The following is a 15,204-nucleotide window of genomic DNA, read 5'->3' as shown; positions in this document are numbered from 1 at the left end:
CAGCCCATGTTCATCTTGGAGTCAGTAATGACTCCAAGATCCCTTTCTGCCTCCGTGCTCTCAAGAAGGGAGTTTCCCCATCTTATAAGTGTGCTGCTGGTTACTACTGCCCAAGTGCAGCACCCTGCACTTGTCAGTCTTGAAGCTCATCCTGTTTTTGCTAGCCCACCCCTGTAACCTATCCAGGTCTTGCTGCAGTCTTTCCCTCCCTACTAGTGTACTCACCTCACCCCAAATTTTGGTATCGTCAGTGAATTTAAACAGGGTGCTTTTCACCCTGTCATCCAAATTGCTGATAAAGAGCTTGAACAGTGCAGGCCCAAGGACTGAGCCCTGGGGACTCCGCTGCCCACTTCTCCCCAGGTTGAATATGACCCATCCACCACCACCCTCTGAGTGCGACCCTTCAGCCAATCTGCAGTCCATCTGACTGTGTAGGCATCAATGTCACAGTCACCCAATTTCTTAATGAGGATGGGGTGGCAGATGGTGTCAAAGGCCTTGCTGAAGTCCAGAAAGACTACGTCCACGGTGACACCTGCATCCAATGCTTTTGTGACTTGATCATAAAAGGCAATCACATGACCTGCCCCTAATGAAACCGTGCTGGTTGCCCTTGAGCATCAACTCTGAGGCTAGCCCATCAGAGATGTGCTCCATGATAATCTTCTCAAAGAGTTTCTCTAGGATTGAGGCAAGACAGATGGGCCTATAGTTGCCTGGGTCCTCCCTCCTCCCTTTTTTAAAGATGGGGACCACACTGGCTACCTTCCAATCATCCGGCACCTGGCTCAAGCACCGCGAGCGCTCATAAAGCCATGCCAAGGGCCCTGCAATAACCCCTGCTAGCTCCCTCAACAACCTGGGGTGGAGAGCATCTGGACCCGCTGATTCGAACATGTCCAGGCCCTCCAGAAGCTCTCTAACCCGTTCCTCCCCAACTTGAGGTCTGGAGGTGTTGTTTCAATTTAGAGAGAAAAAATATTACTGAACTGATTTGGTCTGGTGCACTAAAGAAAACAGTAACCTTGATTTTTGCATTGCTGATTTTTTTGCAACAGAAGGTGTGGTAGTTTACCACTTAAAACAAACTTTTAAGTCAGCTAACTTAATCTCATTAGAAAAGTATGAGTACTAGTGGCATAGCTTCTGAGGTAGTATTTATAATTAATTGGCCCAGACACATGTCTGAGGATATAGTGGTTTTGGGTGAGGTATTCATTTTTATCCTGTGAATACTTACTCCTACAACACTGAGGATTATTATTGGATTCATGTGTGTAAACTGGTCTGCCATAGGCAGCTTCTGAATGCTGAATTTGCAACATTGAGGTAAATAGATACTATTATAAAACCTGCACAAAGCTGCATTCTTCTAATTCTGCCTCTGGTACTGATTCATTTTGTAGCCTTGGACATGTCATGTAACCAAATATTTCACTGGGAAAAATGGAGGATAATGATGTTTGCTTTCCTCCAGCTGTATTTAGGTTTACAAAGTACATTCATACTGATCATAGGCAGGTGGAAAAGACATAGGGCATCTGTGTTATATAGCCTGTTGCATTATATTGAGTCAAGACCACTAAACCTATTTTATAAAGCCTAATGGGAAAGTTACTTGCAGTCATTCATCTGCCTCAATGGCTCTTTTTTGATTGCAAGGAAGTGAGCCTTTCCTGAACAAACCTGCCATTAACTGCAGTGGCAGTTTTATAGAATTTGTCTACTGTTTTGTGTTAGACCAGATCTGCCCCGTTGTTGGTGAAGCAAACGATATGATACCACGTTACTAAGATAGTGAAAGTGAGAAGAAATGAAATATAAGCAAAGAAAACTGGTCACTAAAGGCCAACTCTGAGGGGAAAAAAGTATTCAGATGCCTCACTCACAAGCTTCTGTTGCAGTCAGTGGGAGCCTAAACACCTGCTTGAAACTGGCCCTAAATACAATCAGACACTGAAACCAAGGGTAACTCTGGCTGTGACTGTTTTTCTAAAGTTCTCAAAATTGCATTTGCAAAGATAAATCTAGCTTTACCTAGATGGAGCAGGATCAATATTGTTATCAAAGGTCAAGACACAAACTACTAACCAATATCAAATATAAATATTGTGTATCAGGTATCTGTTAAGGATATTCATCACTCAATGTTTTTCAGAGTAGACTGAATATTTCCTGCATTAGGCAGTTTTAATGTCTCTTTGTATTCTCTGGCTCTCATTTCAAAGAGTGCATTGAAGTGATATTGTGCTAGAACTTTTATAGGTATCTAGCAAAATATAACTTAAGTTAAAAAAAAAAAAAAAGCAGCATGGACTAATACAGTAGAAAACCAATATGAGGCCACCTGCTCAGTTCCAACATAAAATATATTGTACAGCCATCTCTTGAAAAGGAAGTAGAATGTGTTAATGATTTTAGTAACTGTAAGTTCTGGATAAATCAGTGCTCGCCTCTTTTCAATATTATTAATATGGTAATATTATAATTATTACTAACACTGAGGTGTTTTGTGACTCATTGCTGGTGAAGCACTGTTTGTTTTTGATTTAATCTCTGTACTGTTAGTGGGTGGCAATCTACTGTAACATTAATGAAAAGTCTCAGACATTTGACTGTAGGCTAAGTACAGACAGTCAGAAAGCCTGAGGTTGAATCCATTAAATCTTTGCAGGTTAGTCTAAGCTACATAGATTGAACCAACAAGCAAGTGAACAGACATTCACTTTTGATTCTGGAAATGCCTTCTGTGGCCCAGGCCAGAATCCAGGGGGCTCTAGAGCACACCGTCCTGTTCTGCTGGAGTAGACAGGTTGGCCCAGAGAGGGTTTGTGGGGGAGGTGCAAAGCATCATGGGTTAACTTGAATCTGGAGGGGATCTGGAACAGAAGTTCAATAAACTGATTTAACCTGAACTAGTTCAGGCTGATCCATCTAGGTTTATCTTAAACTGATTTCGGCCATTTTGACTAGGGACAGAAGGTGCATGTCATAGATTTCATAGATATTAGGGCTGGAAGGGACCTCGGAAGATCATTGAATCCAGCCCCGTGCCCAAAGAGCAGGAAGTCAGCTGGGGTCATAGGATCCCAGCAAGATAAGCATCCAATTTACTCTTGAAGGTGTTCAGTGTAGGTGCTTGCATCACCTCTGGCAGCAGTCTGTTCCAGAGGCTCAGACAGTAAAGAAGTTCTTCCTTATGTCCATCCTGAAATGGTCTTGGAGGAGTTTGTGACTCTTTGACCTTGTCACCCCATGGGGCACTCTGGTGAACAGGCATTCCCCCAGATCCTGATGTACACCCCTTGTATACTTATAGGCAGCCACCAGGTCCCCTTGAGCCTGCACTTTTCCAGACTAGAGTCCCATAGCTCTCGGCCTCTCATCATTAGGTCTGTTTTCCTGCCCTCTGATCATGTGTGTGGCTCTCCTCTGGACTCTATCAAGCTTCTCCACATACTTTTTAAATTGTGGAGTCCAGAATTGGATGCAGTACCCCAGCTGCAGCCTCACCAAGGCCAAGTGCATTGGGAGGATGACATCCTGGGATTTACTTGAGAAGCATCTATGGATGCAAGCCAGAGTTTTACTCGCTTTGCCAGCCACAGCATCACATTGGTGGCTCATATTCATCTTGTGGTCAATCATGACCCCCAAATCCCTTACAGCCATGGAGCTAGCAAGCGTAGCATGCCAAGCCAATGAGTATGTTTTGGGTTTTTCTTCCCAAGGTGGAGTACCTTGCATTTTTCAGTGTTGAAGGCCATCAGGTTTTCGTCTGCCCATTTTACGAGCCTGTCATATATACTGGTTTATGTGGTCAGGAACCAGTTTAAACCTGTAACAGAATGCAAGTTCAATGTACATAAACCAGTTTCAAAATTGCTAAAACTGGTTAAAGATAAATCTGGTTGAATGTAGTATCAGACTTAACTGATTTCGGTCAAACCAGTTTATGCAATGCATGTCCCAGACCCTTTGCTGGTTTGAGTTAAATTGGAGTCCCCCAGAATCCCGGAATGCTTTTCAGCCCTGTGCTGTGCTCTCTGCTTGAACAAAGCAGGGCTGGCCCTGCCCCCAGCTGCCAGCAGGGACTTCAGCCAGGAGCAGGGCAGATTCCCCTGCCTCACCGCTCCTCTGTTGGGGAATTGACTCTGCTCCTAGCTGGAGCAGGGGAGTAAAGCCCCTACTACCAGCTTTCACCTTTCTCTGGGCATGGGGTGAGCATTTTCCCCCTTTGCCACTCCATCCTCAGCTGCCTCACAGACTGGTCAGGCTGTGGGCTGCACTCATCAGGGAGCACCGCATTGCAGGATGGTCTGGGATGAGCACCGCATTGCGGGGTGATCTGGCCTGGGATGCAAGCCCCCTCCCTTCTTCAGTGTCAGCCACACTGCAGCTCTGCCACAGCCTGATGAACAGAGCAGGCTGGGAGCCACAGAGGCTGTGCCAGGCAGGGGCAGCACTGGCTGGCTCTGGTGTCTCTGGGTGGGGGGAGAGGACTCATCCAACACTGCAGGGAGTTTGGGGTAGGTCTGGCTCCCCAGTAGGGGTGGGGATGAGGTACCAGGCTGCAGATCTGCCCAGGAGGCATTGGGCAGCCCTGATGCTCTAACTGCCCCTCCCCCCTGAGCTGGCTCCAGCACAGCAGCAGCACCAGGGGCCATGCTTGCTCCACCACTTTTGGGATGCAACAGGGGTCTGCAATGGAGGTAGGAGAGGGATGGGGAGGAATCTGCCATTTCTCCTCTCCACTCCCTTCCCTTCTGTCTGGGGAGAACATATCATGGGGTGAGCCACCCAGCTCTCAGCTTCAGGGAAGCCTGCAGTCCCCACCTGAGCCAGCAGCTGGGGTGATCACCTGGCTATGCCCCCTGCTCAGCTTGCAGGCTGGCTGAGAAGGGAGTGAAAGGGAAAACAGCTCCCGCTGTGGGCTTCCCACACCCTGTACCAGGCACATCCTGGCTTCGGTCCAAAGGTGCTGGACGGAGGCCAGGCACCTGTTACCTGATGCCTGCTCACGGTGGCTCCAGGCATCTGGGGTGAGCTGCTACAAGCCACGAGTGTGGGCAGCGGCAGGGGGAGGCAATGGACTGCCACAGCCCAGTCTGGCCTGGCCCCAGGGGCTTAAGCAGCAACTGTTCTGCAGCAGCCCGCCCCGAGAGCCCAGCACCACCACAAGCAAGCAGTGGGTGACAGGTGCCTCACCTCTGCCCACTGTGGTGGTTTGCTCTGCTGCTGTCGCGGGGAGCAGCAGGGGGTGGGGAGTCACACTCCAGCCCTTCTGGAAACTGCAACACGTAGGGCTGAAGGTGGCAGGCGGTGGGTACTGCCCCTTGCCCCCTAGGGCCATCCCAGCCTGGACTGTGCTACCATAGTGAGAGGCAGCAGTAAGTCAGGCTCCCCCACTCCCCACAGCCAGGTCACAACCCCCCTCCCCATGGCCAGCTGGCTGCTCCTTGAATGCTCCCAAGGCGCATGTCAGGGCCATTGCTGCTGCTGCTTGCAATGGGGGGAATTAAACCCTGCCCCTTCCCCTCAGGCTACTGGTGTCTGGCCCCTGTGACCCCGTGTGCACAGTCTCAGGTGCACAAGTGGATCCTGTTGGTGCCTGCACCCCCCCCTCCCCAATGGGGGGATTAAACCCCCACTTCCATTCAGGCTACCAGGGCCTGGCCCCATCCCTGGTCCTGCTGCCACCCAGTGAGAGAGCAGGGGTGATGAGACTGGGGACCCCTGACAGGGGCTGCTTCCTCCTCCAGGCACACCTGGGCTAGGGTCTCTGCAGGCCAGTGTGGGGGTTTAAACCCTTCCCCAATCACACTCGGCCCTGCCGGGGCCTGGCCATGACACCTGCTGCCCCACCCCCCAGCTCCGTTTCCCTTTAGGTGAGGGCTTGCACAAGTGCCTACCCAGTTTCTGGCCTGAGCCACTGCAGGCATATGGCTGCATTTCTGTAGTCAAAAGTGGATGTCTGTTCACTTGCAAATTGGTTCAATCTACACAGGTTAGAGTAAGCTGCAAAAATTTAATTAATTCAGGCTCCAGCTTTTTGAATGTCTGTTCCTAGCCTTTGAAAGTGCACTTAACTTCTGTTGTGTTACAGATTTGAACTGGTTTCTGTTCACTTATACTGGTTTATGTGTAATTTCTGTCCCTAGCCATACAGAATCCTGTCCTAATGTTTAACTCTTTTTGGCAAATCAGTTCACAGTGCAGGAGTAAGCTGTTTATTAAGCAATTGTAATTTGTAAATGCTTCTCTTTTCCTTTCCCCCACCTTCAAACCAAAAATGTTTGCAACTATGAAAGAATATTTCAGTGTGTTTCTTTTTCTGAAACTAAATGACTAAATGAAAGGGAACATTGATTGGTCACTGTACTGGGCAAATATGAAGTCTGCAGAAATGCTATGTGAGTTCTGTTTTGAAAATGCATGTAGAAATGGTATGGCTCCTGGATTTCTGTATCAAATGTGCTTAATTTACAAGGAAAAAAGTTCTTCTTGACAACCCTGATGATCGTGACTTTTTCCACATGGAGAAAATTATCAGAATAGTTACTGTGGAATAAACTACTCTTCCAAAGTAGCCATTCCAGAATAGCTCCCTGTACGGACATACACATTCAGAATAATGCTCACTTTATTTTGGAATAATTGCTGTTTCCATAGCAGTAATTATTCCAGAATAAAATTACTTGCATTCTGACTGATGTCTACATGGGGAGGTGTTCCTAAATAGGAACTGCAGAAAAAAAACAGCTGTTCTGCCCTATTTCCCCATGCAGACAAATGCTGCCAGTCTAGGTGCTAAAAATCAGTCTGTCCTTCCTTATCTCTTAAGCATTATAAACTTTAAGAAAAAAACTGTGCTGGAAAAATTATGGCCAGGATGACACTCAAACAATTCATGTTTGTATTTAGTAGATCTGCACATGTGTAACTATGTGGAATTTCTTTAAAACAAACCTGTTCTTATACAAATAATGCCCTTCAAGCCAATCAGCAGCACTGGCTCTGTAATTTTTGTAAGAGTTATAAATTCGCAGTGGAAATTAGTGTTTTGTCACTAAATGCAGCAGCTGTGGCTGAATCCATGCAAGGAAAAAATCTAATGAGTAGAGTAAGAAGTTGCTTTTGTGTATGGTCCCATTTCAGAGCAGATCAGAATTTTAAACTTCACCTCCCTGGTGGTTTTTTCACCACTTTTCCTCCTCCACGTTTTTCTGTCAGGGCCCAAAGGGCACCGTTCTCCACTTTTTGGAAGGAAGGCTGAAGGGCATACGACAGAGATCTACAAAATCAGGAAGGGTGTGGATGAAGTGAACAGGCAACTGTTATTCACCAACTCCTAGAATATAGCCAATCCCAAATTTACAGGAGAAATTTAAAACAAAACAGTGGAGTACTTGTTTACAAAGCACACAGTTAACTTGTTGCCTCTGGGAGGTATGGAGGGAGATAGTATAATTAAGTTGAAAAGGGATTAGCCAAATTCATGGTGGACAGGACCATAGGGAACTATTAAATAGAAGAGTCAGGGGGTGCATCTTCTGATATCCCTAAACCAATGACGGATGACAGAGGGTGGAGCACTTGAGACCTATCCTGTTCACATAGTCTCCCCCTAGAGCAGGGTCGTCAAACAGCATTCACAGAGGTGGGTTGTACAGACTACTGGCTTCTCACAGGCTGGACCACTCACCTCCACAGGGTAGACTTGGACTACAGGGCTCATTGCTGTGGCTCTGTGGGCAATGGTTAATCCCTGCAGCTGCCAGAGCTGCTGTTTCAGCAGCTCTAGAACCTGGGATTCAAAGTCACTCGCCTCCTTATCTGCCACCAAAATGAGGGATTTTGGCACTAAGGCCACGTACCGACATTCCATTTCTCCTGGCAGAGTCATTGCTCTCCCTGGAGAAACCAAGCGTGTACAGACATTCAGGATTTTTCTCTCAAGGCAAAAATGGCCAATCCAGGAGAAATGTAACCCAGGAACCACCAGCATTAAACCACTCCCAGGGTGCTTCTCTAGGGCAAATGTCTGTACATGCTCTAAGAATGGCAGCAGGAGAACAGGGGGGCAAGTGGCAGTGGTATTAACTCCCTAGGTTCCAGAGAGGCAACAAAATAGCAGTTCTGGCAGGTTCAGGGACTGACATCACCGCTAGTGGGTCTTCTGGCTTGCCGGGCAGTCCTGTGATCTGGATTCAGCTTGCAGAGGGGCAAACAAGTTTGACACCCATTCTCTAGAGCAGAGGTTCCCAAATTTATCTTATTGCATACCCCCTTCCACAGCTGCCATACACCTACCAGTGTGTTTTATATTTTAACCCCTTAAATGCCAATTATTATTATAATGAAAATGAAATCCACTATTACACAATTTCTCCCCCATACCCACCCAGAGATGTCTTGCATTTCACCAGGGTTATGCTTACCACTGTTTGGGAACCCCTGCTCTAGAGTATCTACTAGCCAGTATTTGGGCTAGATGCACCATTGGTCTGGCTCAATATGGCAGTTTTAAAGTTCTGACTCCTCCGCTTTCTCCCTACTTTTTCTCTTGGCATTATCATCTTCTCACCCTGTTTTTAATCAGTGATTTATAGATCATCTTTTCCACTCTGTGCTTGTCTTCTCTTCATCTAAATCTTCCTGTATCTCAGACCTTGCCATCTGGATGTCTCATTATTACTATAACTTTTGCACATTCAATACTGAATACCAATTCTATTCTCTGACATCCTTCCCCTCTCTCTGACTGCACAATCTTGTTAACAACACCATGGATTTAACTCCTCTCTGCCAGGCCTGTGGCCTGGGCATTGCCTCTGACTCCTTCCACTGTAATGCCTGTCACAGTGAGGCTATAACTAACCCTTGATTATTCTTCCACCATAATGGCGCCAAAAGGTGTTCTGTACTTTTGCTCCACTCAGCTACATAATTGTGTCCACACCAGTATCATCTCCTGTCCTCATCACTGAAAACCTCTCTCCTTCAGTCTCTCTGACACACGTTTCACCCCCTTTGTTCCATACAGAATACAAATGCTCAGATCATCTTCAACAACTGTCACTTTGACCATATCCTCCTGTTTTTTCTAGGCATTCCATAGTGATTATTTCACTTGATTCACTTCAAGCTCCTAGCCATAACCTGGCAAGGGCCTTCCTAACTCTGCCTCATCTTATTTATGAGTTTGTTTCCTAGCGTGCCAGGCCTTCCCCATACCCATTCACCAGTGATGGCAGTTTCAGCCAGCCTCTTGCCCACCCATCCCACAGCTGTCTTTGTGCTTTGTTCCATGCCACAGTCTGCAGAGCATGTGAGCCCTGAGCTAATCTAGAATTAAATTCTATTCCCCTCACCTCAAATCCCACCTCAGGACATACTTCTGACATACTCCGTCAAAAAAAATTCTAATGCTCATTGTGGTTAAGGTTAAGAACTGCTTGGGAGACTTTGTTTTGTTTTTTAATCCAGTTGCAAATCTGAAGCAAATATTTTGTAAAAAGTAGCAAATACATACATTTGCCTTGCTTTCCCCAGCCTTCAAAGATGCCTCTGAGCAGAAGCAGTCTATTTCTCTGCTCACACAGTGCCTAGCACAAAAGTACACCTATCGTACCTGCCCACCCCCACCTTCATAGCTCTATATAAATGCTTAGTTAGAGGCCATCATGTGTTCTTGACAAATCATGGAAGTGATCCATTTAACATCATTTATCATTTCAATTCACTATAGAGAGGTCATTTAAACAAAGCAGAGCTGAATCTGAACATTTCCTGCACAGAGAATACAATAGTGTTCCCCCTCTGTTCCCCAAAGCAATGCATTCTCTTTTGTAGACAGCACATAAAGTAATCCTGTATCCTCCACTATCCTGGCCACACTGTTTAGCCAATGGACCATGAAATGGATTATTCAATGTGGGCGGGCAGTAGGATGAGCCCTGGGCATGGGCCAGACTGACCTCTTACATTCTCAGCATTCATAAGCCTTTAAATCAGCATTATAGCAACACTTAACAGCCTACAGCCATGTGCAGCAGCACACAAGTTTGGCTTCAGTGCCGCATATTTTCCAAGTCTATTTAGTGCATATATGATTTCCACCCCACTAATAATCCTTGACCAAAATCCTCCAGTGTTCACTCAAAGGAGTGACTTCAGCTGCTTCCATGTAATCAAGATGAGACTGCATTCCTTCAATGGGTAGTGCCACCATGCCTTTTCACTGCAGATTATCAATTTAAAAATAGGCTGGGGTTTGTTGTGTTGCAGCTTTGGCTACCCTCTTTGTGCTAAGCCTGGATGTGATTGCTAGGAATGTAATTTGAGAGAATCATTTGTCAAGAGGCCTAGAAGTGGTATGGTGAGATGGTTTGAACATGTGTGACATATGAATGGGTGCTGTGTTGGCCAGTGGATGCATCAGGAAGGGTGGAGGACAAGAGGAAATCATCATTAGAATAAAAGGGAGAGACAGGGAGAAAGAGAGAGAGACAAAACAGTGGGCAACTGGTAAGAAACAGTATAATTGACTTTACTTTCCTACATTCCCAATATAGTCTCATTGTCTCTCTTAGCCAGTTGAATCACCTTCACTTGCAAGGGAGTGGACCTCATCTGAAAAGAATACTTCACTTAATTTATATGCTATAACTAGCAATGTAGATGGGACTGTAACCCTTTTGTTCTAGAAACCTATTCCTTATATTCAAATCAAAGAGGATAACAAATTGAGAACTACATTTTATGCAAACCTGTTTCCTTTACTAAAACAGGAAAAAAAAATTTCAGAAGATGCTTTTCCCTGATAATCTTGAGACTTACTCTGTTGGCATTAGGATTCAATTATTTTCCTTTTTATTTGTGTTTCCATCACTCAAAGCAGAAGATGACACTTAATAAATGGTGTAAGATGATGCTTAAATAAAAGCTGGCAAAATGCTACAGACACCCTTGACATTCATTGTGTTCAATGTTTCTCCTAGTAGCAGCCATCACTTCCATTTTGTGACAGTTCAACTGATTTTCCTTGAATCCCTTCTTAGAGGGATATGGCAAGTGAAATGCAACTACACTGAATCTCAGTTTAATTAAGGGGAAAAGTCGCCTGTCATCTGCATTACTGATAACACTGCATCCTGATGAGACAAAGGTCTCAGACTTGTCATTGTCTCATGCCTACACTGAAGAAGAACAAACCAGAATCCAGAAGTTCTCCATTGCAGATGGTGTTTAGGAAAGGAAAACAGATACCCAGCACTACCTTCTGAGATCCCTCACAAAGGAAGCTAGGCACACACTCTGGACACTCTACAAGTAAATCAGCAGTAGCTCACCTGTACCACTTGGGCTGGGCTATCGAGGTGGTTGTATTATACTCCTGTTTTGTTTTGTTTTTTTTGGCACTCTCTGCCTCAAATAAGATTACAAAAGTATCTGAGATATGTTGATAGAAAAGCAGGGCACAGACCAAATTCTGCTTTAACTTTTAATCTCCTTGCTGTTCTAAATTTAACATTACATTACTTCTCTTGGGAAACTTCCAGGTAGTTTAATCCCCAATTTTGCACTAACTCAGACAGTTTACAGTCTGATGACGTCTGCTCTCTGCATCTGCTGCTTTTAAACAGATTTTAATCCATCATTTAAGTCTACAGTTAAAAGATGTGGCCACAATGCCCATAGAACACACCGAACACATACATCCTTCGCATCTCCCCTGCGGCAACAGCAGTTGCCTAGCAGGCATGATTACCAGCCCTGCAAATGTTCCTGATTCGGTTACTGATAATGATAACACTGTTATAGAAAACACTGATAAGTAAAAAAGGCTGTAAAAAATGTTGGTCTCTCTCAGAACAGAAATGGCAGTAATTCATTGTTTCTCAAATGGGAAAAGATTGAGACCGGATTCTCAAAAGCACGTGCTGAAAACAACGTATGCATCTTCCTGTCCACTAGTATCATCAATAAGGAGAGTGTCTGCAGGAGAGAAATTTCCTCCTACACAGCTCACAGAATTTGCTCTGGGCTCTTCTCAGAGCATTTTCCTCTCACAATGCTTGATCCTGCACTTCTGAAGTGTCATTTACTTAAAGGGATGAGAACTTGGGAGCACAGAGAAAAAGCCATTGCATTAACAGGACTACCACCTTTGACAGCCACATTTTCAAGGAGGAAAAAAGGCAGGAATCAGTGAGCTGGAACTCTGACTCACAGGGAAATAGCGGTCACTGCCCCTTCTATGACCTAAAGTCACACTTAACATGAAAATAAATGACTAAATAGAACATCTGTTGCAGTGATACTGGAGATATGATATATGATATCCTTTTATGCTAAGGATGGAAGCTACAAAACACCTGACATAAATGAATTCACATAAGCAAATTGATTTTTTCCCTGTTAAATACCTCAACTAGTTTAACTGTAATGTAACAAAATAAATATATTTCATAACAATACATTTGTACCAAGTTTAATTGAGCCTCTTAATTTATATGCACCATATATATGTACGAGAACGGATATATAGAAACCAGATGCATTTTAAATATTTCTATGTCTTTTTGCAGCTTTGGAAACTGCACAATGGTCAAATGAAACAAGAAATAGCAAGTGCTTTGATTTCCTCTTCAGTTTTTGATGTAGGAGGAGTTTTATTTATAAGATTGCTGACATGCCAATCCTTAGTGAGATGTGGGTTTTGAATATTGTTTTGATAATGTGCTGCTTCTTGTAAAATTATGCTGGTAATACATGATGGATGCTTGTAGATATTCTTGTAAATCAAAATAAGATGGCTAAAAATGACAAAAGATTAGGGAAATCTATCCGCATTGCTAATAATCATATTAATATCTTACAGTAACATGAACTTCTTATTACCCCTTAGAATTTTTTCTACTAAGTAGGAACATTTCACAAAAACAGTATATTTAGGGTGACCAGCTTTTCAAAATGAAAAGGTGGCACACGTCTGCCTCCCACCCCTTCACCCCCCCGCCATGGGCGGCATGGCTGGAGCAGAGCCTGTGGGGGTGGGGAGGATGTGGGCTGTCTGCTGCTGGGCTCAGGGCTGCCCACCTTGCTGCCCTCCCCTTGAAGGCCTCTGCAGGCCAGCAGCCAGGACCCAGCACAGGAGGGCAGAGATACTCAGTGCTGCTGCTGCTGCTACTACCAACCAGGAGCCCCACACCAGCCCAGGTGCACCCTGCCCACCTGGAGGCAGCGAGGGCAGCAGCAGTGGTGTGGAGTTGTGCCCCCCTCTGCTGCTGAAAGGGCAAGGGGTGCCTCATCATGGCAGCATGGCTGGTGTGGGGCTCCCAGTGGTGGCAGCAGCAGCAGCAAGCCTCCCCACCCCATTCCACCCTCCCACACCAGGTCCTGCCCACTGGGCCACAGAAGCCACATGGGGAGGGCAGCAGTGCAGGGAGCCCCGAGCCCTACAGTGGAAAGCATGAATCCACTCCCACCCTGCATACAAATCTTGGGGGCACATGTCCCCCCCATGCCCCTTCCCCAGCAGTGCACAGAGAGATGGGGAACCAGCCCCCCCGTGCCTCCCAGACAAGCCATCCCACTTCCCCAGCTAGGCCTTGTGGCTGTGCATTCCCACCCTGGTCCTGGGCCCCAGGCCCCACATACCCCTTGGCTGGGCAGTATCCCCAGGCCCACTCCCTCCCTCACCATGGAGGCATCAATCTGTGCCCCACCCCCAGCCTTCCCCCCTTAGATCTACCTGCAGGCAGCTGGGGGATCTGCTCTCCACTGTATTGTTGGCCATGTGCATGTGTATGTAAACACACATGCACATGGTACCCCCTGCATCCTGCTCCCCCCAGCTCCAGGCAGACCCTTGCAGGCTGGAACGCTGCCAGCCTGCAAGGGGAAACCCATGGTCTCCTGAGTTTTTCTGCTTCAAAGGAGTAAATCTGTGTTTTTCCATGGAGAAAGGATAACCCAGTTCCCTGCACATGATACTGTGATGATAGATGACAGTGGTGAGGGGAATCTGGGACAAATGCTGTCCCAGAGTCATTCAGCCTGGGACCAGGACTTTATGTTTATATTTTAGGACTGTCCCGCCCAATTAGGGATGGGTGGTTTCCCTAAGTATACTAAAAACAACTACTTTTCCTGAAAAGCAGGACACAGCTTAATAATCAAACCTCATGGCCACTAAACAGGGCTGGTGTTTTTATAGGACAATTCAAAATATTCCTTGTGGTGCTTTTTTCTGACTGATGCTCATAGCTAAGAGAGAGATGACTATGTCTGATGTTATTGCTGTTTACTATGGCAACTTGTCTGGGACTTCCACACTTCATCCTGCATTACAGAATCCTTCTCCTTTATGACTCAGTATTTATTAATTTTCACAAGAACATTTATAAATTTTCAGTTTAAAGGTGCAAAATTGAGATAGAAGAAGGTATGTTATAACCTTCTGTTTATTCAAAGAACAGGAACAGTATAACATAGGCAATGGTAGTGTGAGATTCCCTACACAAACGAGTACTTGAGCCACGATGCCATGGCACTCTGTAACACCATGGGATTCCTTTAAGAGTGCTGCACAATATCAGCACTGTTAAGTATCTAGACACCTACACGATTGACACTATAAACCAATTCGAGGTGGGCTCCAGTCAGCTTGAACACAAGACTCAATTTAAAATTATAAATAATATGTGCAAATGATGCACATATATTTAGACCACTTCCTTTACACAAGTGGTTCGAGTGATATACTGGGCATATCTATGTGAGACATTTACTGCAGAGCTGCCTGATTAACTCTGCTATAAAGTCTCAGCATCTACATGTGCTAGGCCTATTAGGCTGCAGGAAACTAATTAACTCCGTCATCAGTATTTGTAAACACAAGTACTATCCTATGGCATGGTTTAGTGAACAGCAATGCATGTGTAGACACTGACCTGGCTGGCTGTCTCCACACTGGAGCACCCTTGTGCCCCAATTGGCCCCTCCACAGCACGTTGAGCTGGGTCAGAGCAGCTCCCTGGGTCCCTGCCAGCTGGGGCTGCTCTGACCCAGCTCGATAAGCTATGGTCCCAGGCACACGTGTAAACATGGTGCCTGGAAACAATAAATGCTGGCATGGCGTGCGTCAGAGTTTATTGCATTGCGTTAATATCATGTGTAGACGCACCCACAGAG

General features: G+C 45.7%; 1 long non-coding RNA gene across 1 annotated transcript; it reads right to left on the bottom strand.

The window, feature by feature from the left end:
* Nucleotides 1-3,017: 3,017 nt before the first annotated feature.
* Nucleotides 3,018-7,673, bottom strand: LOC109317218. The gene is made up of 3 exons (XR_002103008.1): nt 7,586-7,673; nt 4,412-4,414; nt 3,018-3,027 (listed from the first exon to the last, which is right to left on the bottom strand). It is a non-coding gene; the product is annotated as an uncharacterized LOC109317218 (long non-coding RNA).
* Between the last annotated feature and the right edge of the window lie 7,531 nt (nt 7,674-15,204).

This window comes from Crocodylus porosus, unplaced genomic scaffold, assembly GCF_001723895.1.
Source record: "Crocodylus porosus isolate Cpor-Errol unplaced genomic scaffold, CroPor_comp1, whole genome shotgun sequence".
NCBI classification, from domain to species: domain Eukaryota; kingdom Metazoa; phylum Chordata; order Crocodylia; family Crocodylidae; genus Crocodylus; species Crocodylus porosus.
This window is presented reverse-complemented; position numbering and strand designations above follow the sequence as displayed.